This window comes from Hyperolius riggenbachi, chromosome 4 (assembly GCF_040937935.1).
Source record: "Hyperolius riggenbachi isolate aHypRig1 chromosome 4, aHypRig1.pri, whole genome shotgun sequence".
Taxonomy (NCBI): Eukaryota; Metazoa; Chordata; class Amphibia; order Anura; family Hyperoliidae; genus Hyperolius; species Hyperolius riggenbachi.
The window spans coordinates 380869702-380886881 of NC_090649.1; the positions used below are offsets into that span (position 1 = coordinate 380869702).

General features: G+C 41.3%; 1 protein-coding gene across 1 annotated transcript in view; it reads left to right on the forward strand.

Annotated features, from left to right (window-relative positions):
- The first annotated feature begins 4390 nt into the window (after nucleotides 1–4390).
- TTC27 (tetratricopeptide repeat domain 27) overlaps nucleotides 4391–17180 on the forward strand; it is a 564428-nt gene continuing 551638 nt past the window's right edge. The window contains exons 1-2 of the mRNA XM_068232111.1: nucleotides 4391–4537; nucleotides 12146–12226. The gene's annotated coding sequence lies outside the window, so the exon portion shown is untranslated. The remainder of the gene's footprint in view (nucleotides 4538–12145; nucleotides 12227–17180) is intronic.

Sequence of the window (17180 nt, forward strand, 5' to 3'; positions counted from 1 at the left end):
GGTGTCTGCTGCCCACATTGCGATTTTCAGGTGTCTGCTGCCCACATTGCGATTTTCAGGTGTCTGCTGCCCACATTGCGATTTTCTGGTGTCTGCTGCCCACATTACGATTTTCTGGTGTATGCTGCCCACATTACGATTTTCTGGTGACTGCTGCCCACATTGCGATTTTCTGGTGACTGCTGCCCACATAAGGATTTTCTGGTGACTGCTGCCCACATAAGGATTTTCTGGTGACTGCTGCCCACATTAGGATTTTCTGGTGTGTGCTGCCCACATTACGATATTCTGGTGACTGCTGCCCACATTAGGATTTTCTGGTGACTGCTGCCCACATTACGATATTCTGGTGACTGCTGCCCACATTAGGATTTTCTGGTGACTGATGCCCACATTGCGATTTTCTGGTGAACTCTGCCCACATTACGATTTTCTGGCCCACATTACGATTTTCTGGTGAACACTGCCCACGTTACGATTGTCTGGTGAATGCTGTCCACGTTACGATTTTCTGGTGAACGCTGCCCACATTACGATTTTCTGGCCCACATTACGATTTTCTGGTGAACACTGCCCGCGTTACGATTGTCTAGTGAATGCTGTCCATGTTACAATTTTCTGGTGAACGCTGCCCACATTACGATTTTCTGGTGAACTCTGCCCACATTACGATTTTCTGTCCCACATTACGATATTCTGGTGAACGCTGCCCACATTACGATTGTCTGGTGAATGCTGTCCACGTTACAATTTTCTGGTGACTGCTGCTCACGTTACGATTTTCTGGTGAACTCTGCCCACATTACGATTTTCTGGTGAACTCTGCCCACATTATGATTTTCTAAAGGCCCACATTACGATTTTCTGGTGAACTCTGCCCACATTACGATTTTCTGGCCCACATTACGATTGTCTGGTAAAATGCTGCCCACTTTACAATTAATTTACAGTGAAACGCTGCCCCATTACGATTATTTGGCACCTATGGGGGGGGCCCCATCCAAATATTCGCAGGGGGGCCCAGTGATTTCTAGTTACGCCCCTGGATGTACCATATGTCTAGGTGCACAAGGAGACAGATATAATAGTTCACATTTATCCATGTTGGCCTTGAATCCACTATATGCTCCTACATCCTGTATGATTTTAAAAACTTTTTCAAGTTGAGATTCTGGATTGCTAAGAAATAGTAGGATATCGTCGTCGAACATGGCCTGTGAAATTGTGGCTTCCCCGATGTTCATTCCAGGCACCCCTTTATCTAATAATTGTGTCAGTGGCTCTAGTGCTAAGTTAAATAATAGGGGGGACAAAGGGCACCCCTGTCTGGTGCCTTTTTCTAGTATATCTTCCGATAAAAATCCTGGGGTATAAACCCGCGCTCTTGGATTGGTATGCATTGCCTTAATTAGCCTTCTAAGTTCCCCTTGGATATTCATTTTGTCTAATATATTTTCCAACCACCCCCAATTAACATTATTGAAAGCTTTCTCAGCATCAATCATTAATAAGGCATACGTTTTACAGGATCTGGGGTAGGCTTTAACCTGATCTTGTGCTATCAGGACCTTACGAATGTTGGCAATGGCAGATCGCTGTCTCATGAAACCTACTTGATTGGGGCTTACCAGTTTCGGGAGTAGTTCCGCTAATCTGTCCGCTATTATTTTTGAGAGAATCTTGAGGTCCTGATTCATTAGTGAGATGGGTCGGTACGACCCTGGATCCAGTGGATCCTTACCTGGTTTAGATATCAGTTTCATATAGGCCATGTTCGCCAACGTAGGGTATTGTCCCTCCTTCAAAATTTTATTGAACAAGGTAGCGAGGTATAGTGCTAATTCTTGTTTCAATAGTTTATAAAATTCTGGGGTGAGCCCATCAGGGATAGGGATTTAGGGATAGGGATTTAATCGTTCCCTTGACCTCCTCGGGTGTGACAGGTAAATTCAGGAATGATAAATCTTCCTCAGATAGACTTGGCAGGGATAGTGATTCGAGCCAGGGGGGGGGGGGGGGGGAATTGTCATTCAAAGTTTGATCATGGGACTGCTTATAAAGATTTTGATAGAAATCCTTGAATATCTTGCTAATTGATTTGGGATCATTTTGGATTTGGCCTGATGGAGATCTAAGGCTAGTAATGGTAGTATTTAAATGAGGGGGTTTCGACATTTTTGATAAAAGATTTCCCATTTTATTGCCAAATTTATAAAAGTAAAGATCTCTGAATGATCTCAAATATCTTTCTCTAATCTTATATTCAGTATCTGATTTTTTTTGCTGTTATCCAATTTAAACGAGTTTCCGGAGTGGGGTTACTGAGGAAAATTTTATGTGTGGAGCGCAATTCTCCTATGGAGGACATGTAAGAGTCGTGGGATTTTTTCTTCTTACCTGCTAGGTAGCTAATAATTCTACCCCTAAGTGTTGGCTTGGCTGCCTCCCAGAACAAGAAAATGTCTTTAGTAAACGCAGCATTATCTTCCCTGTACTCCCACCACCACTGTAGCAATAATTGGGCAAAGCCTTCGTCTTCGTAAAGGTACGAGGGGAAGCGCCATATAATGTCAGTGCCCCTGGGGACTATAGGAGTGAATGTCAATTGGACAGGGGAATGATCTGATATAGTCAGGTCCAAAATCTCCAGCCGCGCAACCTGTGCCATCAATGACGGAGTAAGAAAAAAGTAATCTAGGCGAGACCACACATCATGTGGACTGGAATAAAATGTATACTCCTCGCCATCAGGGTGTAGTGCTCTCCATCCATCACATAGAGAAGTGGAAATTAAGTATTCATTCAAAATTTGTGCCTTAGTGATGGCAAGCTTACCAGCTGGCGACCTCCTGGACCTGTCTTCAAATGTATTTGCAATGGCATTAAAATCTCCTCCCTGTATTATTTTCACATCCCCCAACATTAGTATCTCCCTACCAATCTCATCATAAAAAGCCCTATCTTCTTCATTAGGTGCATACACATTAAAGATGATCAACTCCTCTCCTGCCAAGCGTAACCTGAGCCACATCCACCGTCCCTTGTCATCACTTTTGTGTGCTAGGACCTGGCCTTGTAGTGACTTATGTATGAGAATTAGCACTCCGGCTTTACGTCCCTGGGCTGAAGCGCCAAAGACTTGGCCTACCCATGATTTTTTCATAAATTTGAAATGATCCTGAGTCAAATGACATTCCTGGAGTAGTGCTATGTCTGATTTTATCTTTTTGAGATGTCTAAGTACTATTGATCGTTTCCCTGGGGATCTCAGCCCTTTAACATTCCAAGATGTTATTTTTAGTGTCATGGAACTGGTGATCCATGGGTCAGGTTAGCTGGCAATATACATAACATATATAAAGTATTGTTACTCTCCTTCTCGAGATGACAGAACCCTCCCAAAGTTTCCCACCCCCCCTCCCTAACAACCCCTCTTTTTGGCCGAAGTTCCAAAGCTGGAGCTGGGCTGCTCCTAGGTTTCTTCGTGAGTTGCAATGTCCTTGCAAAAAGAGAAAAAAAAACTCCAGAAAAAAGAAAAAAAAACACAAATAACCAAAAATATAGTTATGTGACTCCACTTCTACCCTGGATGTCATCCTCCACAAGGTAGCTCCACGTCGGTCCTCCATCCGACCTCAGATCCTTTTCTTTTTAGGTATCCTCCTGAAGTGTTCAACCTTCCAGTACTTATAACTTTCTACCAAGAAACTATAGGCTATGAAGAAAACAGATGACAACATGTCAACATGCCATTAAGGTAATCAATCTTTATAACGTGAATAGGTAATATCTGTACATCATAAGTTTTATGATCCAGTGTTTTGGATTTAGTCTCAGAAACATGAAGGATTGATTTAGATGATTTGGATGAAACATGGGGCTATATTCATTATTGGATGGTAACATTTACTAGTTTCTGATCTGGCCATTTTCATTGTACCAGACTAAAGCCTGGTACACACGTTCAAGTTTTGATTGGCCATTGATTTTACAATTTCCAAGGGTCCAGGGTCAGCACATTTTGTATACTATGAACAGATTGTGTAGGTAAACTTTCATACTACTTGGAGGTGATAAACATAATCAGTGTCTAGCCAATCAAAATTGTAGGTGTGTATCAGGCTTTAGGGTGCATACACACAACCAATTTTGATTGGCAAGTCACTGTAGGTAAAAGTATAGGTAAACCCCTTAAAAAGGAACTGTCACAAAAATTTAAAACACATACAAATAAGAAGTACATTTCTCCCAGAGTAAAATGAGCCATAAATTACTTTTCTCCTTTGTTGCTGTCACTTACAATAAGTTATAGGGGGTTCTCAGGGTTTTCTTTATTTTTAAAAGCACTTAGTAAATGGCAGTTGCTCCGTCCAACTGCCAAAATAGTGTGCAGCGAGCAGGGAGGCTGGCCAGCATCTTTGTATAAATCTTTATCAGGGAATGTCTTTATAAAGAATAAAGGCCATGCTGAGAATCCCCTATGGAGAGATGGACTAGCCCAAAACCTGTCGGTAATGTCAGATTTCTACTACCTACTGTAAGTGACAACAAGATAGGAGAAAAGTAATTTATGGCTCATTTTACTCTGAGAGAAATGTACTTCTTATTTGTATGTGTTTTCAATTTTAAGATTTTTGCGACAGTTCCTCTTTAAGGACAAAAATCCTTTTTTTTTCATTTTTCTCTTTGTGATCGCTGTGATTGGCTCACAGTGATTACAGGGTCAGGAGCCAATTCAATTGTTTATGGCAGATTGTTAGACAGCTGAGTTTAGTCTCAGTTACTTGTGTGATCACGTCACATGTGACGGAGCTGGTGTAGTAAAATCTATGCTTTATCAAGTGTGTTGTAATTTTTACTATGCACAGCCCCAATGTCATTAAGGACTGCCCACGTATTTATGTATAGTAGGTGACCCAGGAGCTTGGCAGAGCTTAGAGTGCTGGTTTGTGTGGGTATAGTATTGCACACTTTACATAATATTTAGATCTTGCTTTGCCCATCTGTACTGTTATGTGTGTGTACAACGATAGGATCTTTATGTGAGTTACACTCTGCGCTCTCCCTTCATCCACAGTATCCACACTTGATGTATTCAAAGGTGTAAATCCCCTTACGGGTACAGACTCACCAGATCCAAAGGTCTCAAGTGACCAAGTCTCGCCTCCGGGGGTGTTGGCCCCCCCGTCGCCTCTTTGGCTATCAGATGTCGCCTGGCGTCTGCTCAGCTCTCTCCTTCCATGCGCTTGATGTGAGAAGCCCCTGATGAGCTGTTATCAGCGAAACGCGTAGGGCGTGGCTTGTGTGTGACGTCGACGCATACATGCGTAACGCGTGACACGTGCAATAGTGTAGCTGAGTGGCGTCACGGAAGTGATCCCCAGCACGCCGGTATAGTCAGCAGCGGCGGCGTGGATGTCAGTAGTGGACGGTGGGAGGCAGCCACCCGGGAGCTAAGTCCCCATAGCCTACCATTTGTAATCCATCCAGCTGCTTAATCTTTATATGCTGCCGATTTTTGTTTTTAAACTTTTAAAAAACTTTTTTAATAAAAGAAGTAATGCACTAGTAGAGGCGGGCCCTCTGTTTGTTTTTTACCCCCTCACATCAAGCGCATGGAAGGAGAGAGCTGAGCAGACGCTAGGCGACATCTGATAGCCAAAGAGGCGATGGGGGGCCAACACCCCCGGAGGCGAGACTTGGTCACCTGAGACCTTTGGATCTGGTGAGTCTGTACCCGTAAGGGGACTTACACCTTTGAATGCATCAAGTGTGGATACTGTGGATGAAGGGAGAGTGAAGAGTGTAACTCACATAGAAATTTTTAACAGAACAACCTGGCATACCTTGCAGAACTCCCATTAGCAGTTTGAATTTGCCGATTGGGCAATGCGATTGCACAGGTTAATGTAATCAAGTGGACTGGACATTAGAGGCATAGAATTGTGTCTATTTGTGTTGAGTCTAATTATCGCTTTGCTGTGAGCGCTGAATTTGTTTTTATAACTTTAGAATCTTAACACTATAGCCTGGTACACAATTTCAATTATTATTAGCCAATCACTGACACATTTTAGTACCTCCATTTAGTATGAAGGGTTAACCATTTACCGGCAACCTGGTGTATTAAAACGTCATGCTTTTGCCTGTTAATGGCAACATGACGTTTTAATACGTTGCGCGTTCCCGCCGCCGCTCCGCACGTGTGCGTGCCGCTACCGCCGCCGTTTCCGTCGGGTTCCCGTGCTGGGTGATTGGGGAAGAGGACCGAGAGGTCCTCTACCCAATCGCACTGCCTGGAGTGAATGGACGCGACCGCGAACAGCGGCCGCGTCCATTCATAAAACAGTAAACTGTTAAAGTTTAATAAAGAGTAAAAAAAAAAAAAAGTGATCACTTCCTATATGGGAGAGTGTTCACTAGCGCCATCTTGTGGCCAAAAAGTATATTACACATACAAAGCACATACGTATGCAAGTACATACACACTATTAATAAAATTAATAAAATTACACTTACAACCCCCCCCCCCCCCCAAAAAAAAACCACTTGTAAAACAAAAATCAGCTTAAAATAAATAGTTGCCTTAGGGACTCAGCTTTTTTAATCTATATTGTATGGGGGGAAATGATTTTAATTTATTATATAGCGGCAAAAAACAAAATAAAACGGAAAAATAACACCTATATTTTAAAATAATATATTGTCGCCATACATTGTGATAGGGACATAATTTAAACGGTTTAATAAACGGGACAACTGGGCAAATAAAATGTGTTTGTTTTATCCACAGGAGAATGTTTAATTTTAATACTATAATGGCTGAAACCTGAGAAATAATGATTTTTTTTTTCATTTTTTTTTTCCCCATTAAAACGCATTTAGAATAAAAAAAATTCTTAGCAAAATGTACTACCCACAGAAAGCCTAATTGGTGGTGAAAAAAATGAGGTATAGATCATTTTCTTGTGATAAGTAGTAATAAAGTTATTAGGGAATAAAAGGGAGGAGAACTGACAAGTGATAATTGCTCTGGTCCATTAGAGTAAAAACCCTTGAGGGTGAACTGGTTAAGGAATATTGGATACTATGAGCAGATTGTGTAGGTAAACTACATGGAGGTGGTAAAATTAGTCAGTGATTGGCCAATCATAATTGAAAGTGTGTACCAGGCTAGCACACACTTCTAATTTTGATTGACCAATCATTGGCCAGTTTTACGTCCTACATGTTATATGAGCAGATTTTGAATACTATGAAAAGACTGTTAGGTAAGCTCTGTAGTGGAGATAAAACTGACCAATCAAAATTGTATGTGTGTACCATTGATTGGCCAATCAATAACTAATTTTACCACCTCCATGTAGTATAAGGGTTTACCTACATAATCTGCTCAAAATACATTCCATCCCACTAGCCATTGATTTGAATGGCCCACTAGGAAATTGCTTGTTGGTTGTTCATGTTTTTTTTCTGCAATTTTAATTTGGACAGCTTTCTGCTTATACCCCCTCAAGAGGTGCGTGTTCCCAATTCCAATGTATTTCACCGCAGTCCGAGAAATTGCAACTGAATGTGGAAAGCTGCATAAAAAAAATAAAGCGATTGCAAATGCAGATGGACAAGTGTTCTTCCGGCCTTATTGTAAGTGTTTGTTGTGAACTCTATTGAGGCTCCTCTGGCTTTTGAGCCCAGGTCTTGTGTTTAGAGGAAAGTGAGACATCACTGGCCTTTTCCAGAGAGAAATAAACTCTTGTGCTGCCACTGTTCATGGTAGTAATGAGATAATTAACCTTTTCCCTCTTGCTGATACTAGGAAGGTAATTACCCTTTTCAAAGCTGATGATGTACTGTATATTCGACAGTTCATCTTTTTACTACTCAGCTACCTTTGCTCTAGCAATGTGCTGACTAGCAGTTTAATTGCTACTTCTAGCAACTTGGTGACTTAAAGCTGACCTGTACTGTGCTATATAGAAAATACAAGTGCAAATACAAATGCATTACTGTGTTGTATTACTTACCATTCTGTGCTGGCTGCTTGTCAAAATAATTCTTGTCCTATTCATGCCAACACTTTCAGGAAGTGAAAGCAGGGGATTTTTAAGACATAGGCAAATCAGGCAGATGTCTAGGGTAACATATAGGAGGGGTAACCATAGAGTTATTCTTAGCACACTGTGGTTTACAGAATTCTTATACATAACTTCTCGTTACAGAGATGGATGGCTACTTTAACACCTAAATGGGTACAGACAGTACATAAACATATTTTTATTAAGTAGAAACACACACCTCAAAATTAGAGGAAGGGTTTTTGTTGCTGTAATTCCCTAGATAGCAGTATTAGGAAGCCATGTATAACTCCCTACCCCAATAGTAATCAGAGGTAGCCAGGTGTGCCTCTAGAATAGATAGTATTATTGGGTAGTCAGATGTGTACCCCAAATTATATATGATAGTCAGATGTGTACCCAATAGTATTCGGCTGCCAAATGTGTCCTCCAATAGTATTAGGTAGCCATAGGTACCCAGCAGTATTAGGTAGTCAGCGGTACGCCAATATTAAGTAGCCAGAGGAGCCCCTAACTATAGGTAGCTAGTGGTGCCTCAAATACTAGATAGTCAGAGGTACCCCCAGTATTAGCCAGATGTACACCCCTAGTAATAAGTAGCCCAAAATATTAGTTAGCCAGAGCTGCTCCCAGTATTCCGTCCCCTCCTCCCACAGTATGAGTGGCAGATGTGATAGTGTACTGGTTAAAGGCACTGCCTTTGTCATGGGGGACCAGGGTTCCAGTAAGGAGTTTAAGGCAAAACTCCCTAACACTGCAGGGTGGCCTCTTGAGCGCGTCCCAGTGGCTGCAGCTCTTGAGTGCTTTGAGTCCGACAGGAGAAAAGCGCTATACAAATGTTTGGATTATTATTGGATTACAGATGTACTTCTTACGCATTATAGGTAGCATGTGTTCCTCTCGCCCAGCATATTATGTATTTTATAAAGTAATGCAGAACATGTACTGTTACAATAACAGTAATAATATGCTAGATCAGTAAACTGTGGTAGAAATTAGATTAGTAGCATACAGACTGACAGATAGTATACACCAAACAGAACCAATAACAATCATACAAGGCACAGTATCACAAATATAATAGTCACCTGAGGCCTGGAGGATGAGGCAATCCAGATGAGAGTCAGATGACTGCAAGCAGGAGTAATGGTATGCAGATCAGGCACTTTAGAGATAGCATAGTCAGAACTAGCCAACTGTCAGTCCAGGCATCGTTCTTGCAAGTCCTTATCCAGGCAGAGGTCGATCCAGGCGGCAAACAGACAGAGTCCAGGTACAATAGCAGAGTCGGGAACAGGTAATCCAATAGAGCATGGTCGGGAAACAAACAGAGTCGGCAATGGGTAATTTAATAAAGCGTGGTCAGGATACAAGCAGAGTCAGCACCAAATAATCAGTCTAGAGTAAACGTGGTCAAGATACAAGGCAAAATCGGCGACAGGAGTCAAAAGGCTTTGTGAGCGCATACCCAGCAACAAGCCAAAGCTAATGCTTTCAAGGGTGATATCTGGGGGCGCTCACCTGAGTTAAATACAAGGACTAACCAATCAGAAAGCAAAAGCATCCTAAGTAACCAATGACATTGCAGCATGTCAGCAGGTCAGCTGACATGCCATACACACACGTGGCTATTGTTTACAGTGGCATAGCGCGTACTGAGAGCACGTCCACCGCCTATCCAATGGGAGCTAAAGCGACATGTGCTTCAGTGACATCAGCGGCGGTTCCGCTGCCATGAGTGCCCCGAGGATCTTACAGCTGCAGAGGATATCAGTGCTAAATAGATACATAATGAAAATATGATAGGACATTAGGCTATGTCTATGGTAGGATAGGAGTGTGAGCGCCTCTTAGGACAGTCAATGAAATTACTTTGTACTCTTAAGGGCTGCAGAAGATGTCAGTGCTAAATAAATACATCATGATAATAATAATATGGTAGGACATTAGACTATGACTATGGTAGGATTAGATTGTGATTGTGTCCCGTGAGGACAGTCAGTGAAATGACTGTGTACTCTGGAAAGTGCTGCAGAAGATGTCAGTGCTTAATAAATACATAATAAAAATATGATAGGATATTAGGCTATGTCTATGGAGGATCAGAGTGTGAGCTCCCCTTAGGACAGTCAGTGACATGACTATGTACTCTAGAAAGAGTTAGCTTAGGCGTAGGTGGGGGAGGGGGTATTGTTAGACGTTGGCTGTGGGGTTGGTGTTAGGCATACATAAAGGAGTGTTATTTTGGGAGTTAGGGTAGACGATACTGAATATTGGCAAACATGATCTTTATATTCTAATATCAGATACATCCCAAATTACCATGCACCTTTATTATTAAGTGTGTGCGAGAGAGGTACATAGGCGAACAGAAGAGATTATACAGTATCTACCAGCATTTATCAGCTGTCCTCTTTCACAGAGGTAAGAGGAAAGGTGGCCATTAATGATACAATCTCCCAGATAATCAATCGTCTGATTCGATCTTTATGTCCATTCAAAAAGGATGATTTGGGTCCACTAACAAGTGGAAAAGCGTTAACCAATCCAATCAGATTGATAGGATGGGTCCAAAAAACAGATCGATTCCATTAATCTAATCAGATTGGTTAGCAGTTTCCCTTCCGTTAGTGGGCCTGAACAATTGAACCAGAAGATTGATCAATCGGGGGATCATTAATGGCAACCTAAAGAGAGATCAAGGTGAGAACAGGAGACAGGCACACAGCAAACACAGAAGTGAGGCTAATATGGGGCAATTAACCAGCTATATGAATAAATTAGCTGGGACTCCCCACTGAGCTTCTCTGTCTTTTCTCATGTCACTGCACATAAGGCTGTCATCATTATCATTTGTATCCAGAACTCTACAACAACTGTCTTCCCTCGCTCTACTGTGATCAGCATATACAGCAATGATTAGCATATATGTTGATCAGTAATGCAGAGTGGCCATTTGTTGTAGTGTCTCGGAAACATCCATCCCTTTGCTAAAGGTCATGCAAGTTGGTATTGGCATAGCAGGGAACTGGTCCCTGTCACAGGGATACCAGGTTGCATGACATACTCAGGAGGGGTGATTCATTTTTGTATTTCAAAGGGTTTATTGAAAGTTTTTGTCTTTGAACAGTACAGATACGAACATCTTGTAGTTCAAAATATAGCATAAAGAAAACATTGATACTGATAGAGTGTACATGGAAACATCAACTGAGAGTTCCCCAAAACTTGAAGACCTTTGGTAGACACGCCTTTTTTTAGTCATTGGCCTTTTTCCAATGGTCTGGGTCATTGAGCAGAATGTGGACAAATCTTGGGCCCATCTTGATAATACCCAAGAACATAGGTCTCAATTCACTAAGAACATGCTGGAGATAATAAGGCAAGAGAAAACTTACCTCCACACAGTGAGAGAGTTATCTTATCTCTTCATTCCTTAAGTTACCTCCTCTGTATTTATTTTAACACGCAGTTAATTAACAGCCTGTCTTTAACTTTAGAATTCTGGAGTTATTTTAAGGATTGAAGAGTTAACTTTAGGTTTGCCCGAGGTAAAATGTTTCCTGTATACTACATGCCTTATCACCATGGTGATAACTCTAGAAACGTTATTAAAGACATGAGATAAGCTTAGTGAATTGAGGCCATAGTCTTAACCCGTCACCTAGCAGTAGATGGTGTGAGGGACCTGAGCTGCTCATTGGAGTGTATCCACTCCATAGTTGTAGAAAAGAAAGAGAGGGGAGAGAGAAGAAGGAGGGGAAATGGAGATGTAGCACAAAAGAAGGAAGAGGTGGAGGAGGGAGGGAATATGTCCATACAGCCTAGTCAAGATGGATTCAAAATATATGTTTCCCCTTGTTGAATCTGTGTTTTCAGAAAAAAGGGGCTCAGCACCATGGAGAGCACCTTTAACCTGGCAAAATTGTGCTAATTGTGTTTTGTGGTAGCATATGGGTAGGGTGCCAGACCTGCTGCCCTATGCACGTATCTTTCCACAAAGGAAGATATAGCAGGTGAATGTTGAAGGCTAATAGCAGGTGATGAACTTGTCTTTTCTTCTTTCCAAGGTGGCTATTTCCATGGAAGGACAGTATTAAAGTTCACTGGCTTCACAAAGAGGATGATAGGACTGCAAACACATGAAAGAGGTACCAAAATAGATTAGAAAATGTAATTAGCAAAATAATTGCTGCATTTAATTTAGTACAGGGTTGTTCTAAATAATAGCTTAGATGACCCTTCACTATGTATATGATAATTATTTCAAGTCAGTTCTTGTACATGACTAATATCTTAATTAAAGTTACCAATAAGATGAAATTGATGAAGCTGCCCTAAATACCAGTTAGATATAAGGAATGTAGTGCCTCATTGTCCAATACTAATTCTTAAAGGACGACTATCACGGAAAAATTGTAAAATTTAAATTACATATAAACATACAAATAAGAAGTATGTTTCTTCCAGAAAAAAATTAGCTACAAATTACTTTCCTCCTATGTTGCTGTCACTTACAGTAGTTACTAGAAATCAGATGAAATGGACAGGTGTTTAATTCAGTCCATCTCTTCATGGGAGATTCTCAGTATTTTACTTATTTATTTTTATTTTTTTACAAAAGCACTCCCTGGAAAGATGCAGGCTGACACCTCTACCTGTTTGCACACTATTCTCGCAGTTGGAATGAGCAACTGTCATTCACTAGGTACTTTTGAAGATAAACAAACCCTGAGAACCCTCCATAAGGAGATAGGCTAGTTCAAAATCTGTCAGATTTGTCAGATTTCTACTACCTACTGTATGTTACAGCAACATAGGAAAAAGTAATTTATAGCACATTTTATTCTGGGTCAAATTACTTTTTATTTGTGTTTTCATGAATTTTAAATTTTACAATTTGCCAGGATAGTGGTCCTTTAAGAAAATTAGAAAATAGTGTAACCTGTGGATTTTATAAGTGTACTGTTTCTTTAAGTCAGATTATTTGCACTTGCTTGTGACTGTACCCAAGTTAAAGAAATGCAATAAGGTGAAACAGAGATGGTGTACATGACACCTGCCAGTTTTTCCACTTCATTATTTTTAGTTGGACAGTGATATATTGCATTTGTGCAGCAGGCTATAAAACATCTGCTACCTGTAGCTGCAATAGCTCCTGCTCTCCTCACATTATTTACAAGTTATGACCGCAGTAAATCTGGGATCTTAATGTTATGGATTAAATGAGATGTAGATGTGCATAAGCAATCACTAAAATAAATTAAAGGGAGTTTATTGGTGAAATAGACACTGTAGTGTGTTTGCTGTCACACCATAATACTGTACTTTATAAAAAAAAATAAAAAAATATCAGGCCCTTAACATGAACATAAGTTCTAAATTTTCATCAATCAAATTTCAACAATCAAATATATCTTAAGGTGGCCATACACTGACAGATGGCTGCCTGATATGACTAACAGAAATTACCCTCTCTGATCAAAATCAAGGAGGTTTGAAACAGGAAGTGGAAGCATTGTCCAAATCTGCTTCATAATATTGCCTAACTCACGAGTAACCTATCTACTTTGAAACAGCTGATTGCACTGTCATGCTAGTCTTCTAGGACTGCCACTAGCGAAAAAGGAGTAGACATCCAACTATGAAGGTGAAAGTAAAGTCATACTACTAATACTAGAGCTCTTTTAATGGAAATTCTGCCATCCATTGGATGGGGTTGATGATATACAGTATTTGAAATTTAACCACTTATGCCGTTTGCGGCAGTATATCTCCACCCCACAGGACTTCAGTTCCTGCCCAGGGGCATAGATATGCGTCTATTGCTGTGAACGTCCGCTGCTTGCTCCTGGTGGGGTACTCGTCACCGCCGGTTAGAGGGGAGATCGGTGAATGGGAACGCAGTTCTCATATCATTGATCTAAGTCCCATGTCAATGATGGCCGGCATCAATGAGAACTCCTTACTTTCCACACTCTCCCATAGTTACCCAAATAAAACTTTTGCATAATAAAAAAAAAAGACAATTAAAAAAGTACATAAATAGTTATCTTAGGGACTGAACTTTTTACATATGTATGTCAAGAGGGTATATTACTGTTAATTTTGAAAATACGGGCTTGTAATTAGTAATGGACACAAAACTGAAAAAATGCACCTTTATTTCCAAATAAAATATTGGCATCGTACATTGAACTATGGATATATTTTAAATGTTGCAATAACTGGGAGAAATGGGCAAATAAAATGTGTGGGTTTTAATTATGGTAGCATGTAGTATTTTAAAACTATAATAGCTGAAAACTGAGAAATAATGATTTTTTCCATTTTTTTCTTAATTTTCCAGGAAAATGCATTTAGAATAAAAGAAATGGACCACCCAAACAAAGCCTAATTGGTGGCTAAAAAACAAGATATAGATCATTTTCTTGTGATAAGTAGTGATAAAGTTATTGACAAATAAATAGAAGGATCGCTGAAAGGTGAAAATTGCTCTGGTACAGAAGGGGAAAAACCCCTTAGTAGGGAAGTGGTTAATATTTAATTATTTACAGGGATTAGCAATATCAGAAAGCAGGATGGAAAACACTATCATGCGTAAGGCTTGGTTCAGTTAGCAGATGCCAAATGTTTTTCTGCTGCCGAACAGAAAAACATTTGACATCCTTCAGCTTCGTTTACCGGTGTTTCATCATTGCGTTTTGAGCCCCAAAATGGAACACGGAATCACCAAACGCAGCTGATGGGGACGCTACATGTAGCATCTACACAGAGACGAGGCTACAGGATCTACTGTGGCATTTATACAAATCATGTGAAAAGCTGGTAACGTTGTTTAAACAACCACTGCTATTCACTGCCATTAAATGGAAAGGTTGTTGAGCATGTTGCGTTCATTGCCCACTGGAAAGGTTGCATTTACTACCACTCGGAAGCCCATGTGAATCTCACAGACAAAAAAGAGTAAAATTGCTTATGTCAACTCAAAAACAATGAAGAATCATTTAAATCTAACGTGAAATCTGCTGCTGGACTCATCACTAGAGATATTATTAAATAATCAAAGCGCACTGATTCTTAGATACATCTGTTTCCCACTATCAGCAAAGTGCGTTAAACCTGAGTATAGCAATACTCCACAGATATTCTATAATTGAAGTCCAGCGCACATCTCCTATTACCACACACACAGTCCCAGTTTTGATTTCCTTGGCGTTTGCTTCAATCTTCTCAAATTCCACCACCAGAAATCACCAATATAAAGTGCACTCACCAGATACAGAGTGACCACTATCAGACTGGTCAATCAGCGCTCATCTCCAGGTTACCCCAGCACTTCAGGTCCTGGTCCTGCTATCGTTCAATCCGCATCCAAAATCACTTGCCCAGATTAGTAGTACCTCAAACAAGAGCCTCTCATAGCATAATACTGTTTTAAAACCACTTAAAATTTTATTAAATATTGCACTCACATGTCATCAAGTTGTAATCAAGGCACAGAGTTTTTTTACCACGGGCTCTTCCCCGTTTGCCAAGCCGGGCTGGGTGATGTTCCTGCGTTCTGGCGTTCCAATCGCCGCTGTTTACTTCCCAGTGCGTCCAATTCCCCGCTCGACAAGTTTCGTCACTGCCTCGTGACTCATCAGGAGCATAGGTATTGGACGCCACACTGGGATATTTAAGTCAGCCGCTCCACCTCATTGGATGCAGTTGCCTCACTCCTATTGGTCCCCAATCGGTAGCTTCCGATTGGTTCCCGCTGCTGTCCATCACTCTTGACTACTCAGCGTGCATAGCACGTACTTTCTCACGATCCCCTCCCACATCAAACCACTACCTCACTCCTATTGGTCGGGTTCCCTCCCTCCTAATTAAAACCAAGTTCCGTAATAATACGTACAGGCAACCTTCATTATAATGGGTGAATTTTCCGTATTTTTACGTGCGGAGAAACCATATATCTATACACGGCCTCTCCGCATCCACACCCACTTTCCTTCAGCCTAATCTTTCGGAAATTAATTCCGCAAGTCTATATACAGGGGGAAAGCCCGTTTACATGATACCATATACACCTATAAAATTCTATACAGACATATCTTACCAACAATACATATTAATCAGATCCCATCTACAGTTCTTCTCAGTAATCAGTCAAACCCATGGTTGATATACAAATTCACTTATTCCTCACATCATTACCATATTGTTGTACCCTCATAGCATTAACCCATTCCACTCTATCCCTCCCCATAAAATCTTTATATTCTGCTTCATTGCATTCTATAAAACAATGTCATTATAATTTATAATCACGGCGGCCCATTATAACTTTCTTGGTATCTCTCACTGGACACCAAACATAAGCAACCATAATGATATCCTTAATTACTAATCTGGGCAAGTGATTTTGGATGCGGATTGAACGATAGCAGGACCAGGACCTAAAGTGCTGGGGTAACCTGGAGATGAGCGCTGATTGACCAGTCTGATAGTGGTCACTCTGTATCTGGTGAGTGCACTTTATATTGGTGATTTCTGGTGGTGGAATTTGAGAAGATTGAAGCAAACGCCAAGGAAATCAAAACTGGGACTGTGTGTGTGGTAATAGGAGATGTGCGCTGGACTTCAATTATAGATCATCACTAGAGATGTTGGCGAACAGTTCGCCAGCGAACCTCTATGGGCCGCTACTACTTCCGGGTCCAGGCCCGTTTTTAGCGCCGTGCGGCCAGAGCTGGGACAAGGTCCTTCAGCACCCAAGGCTGAGACACCAAAGTGCGCCCCTCCATCCCTCCCCCCAGCTGTCACACACTGATTGCTACTAGACTAAGAGGCGCCCCAGGGCCCCCAACCTCCCTAATACCTTAATCTCTAGTTATCTGACTTGCAGTCACTGCCATGTATCCCCTTTTCTTATTTCTTTCTGCTTCAAACACAATTGGGAATGACAACTGAATGAATTGTGCGCCCCCTCCTACACTGCGCCCTGAGGCTGGAGCCTCTCCAGCCTCTGCCTTGGCCCGGCCCTGCGTGCGGCCCGTGCCGCCGCCCGGGGCGCTGTTGGGAGGTGGGCGCTGAAATGGAGGGGGGAGCCGGAGC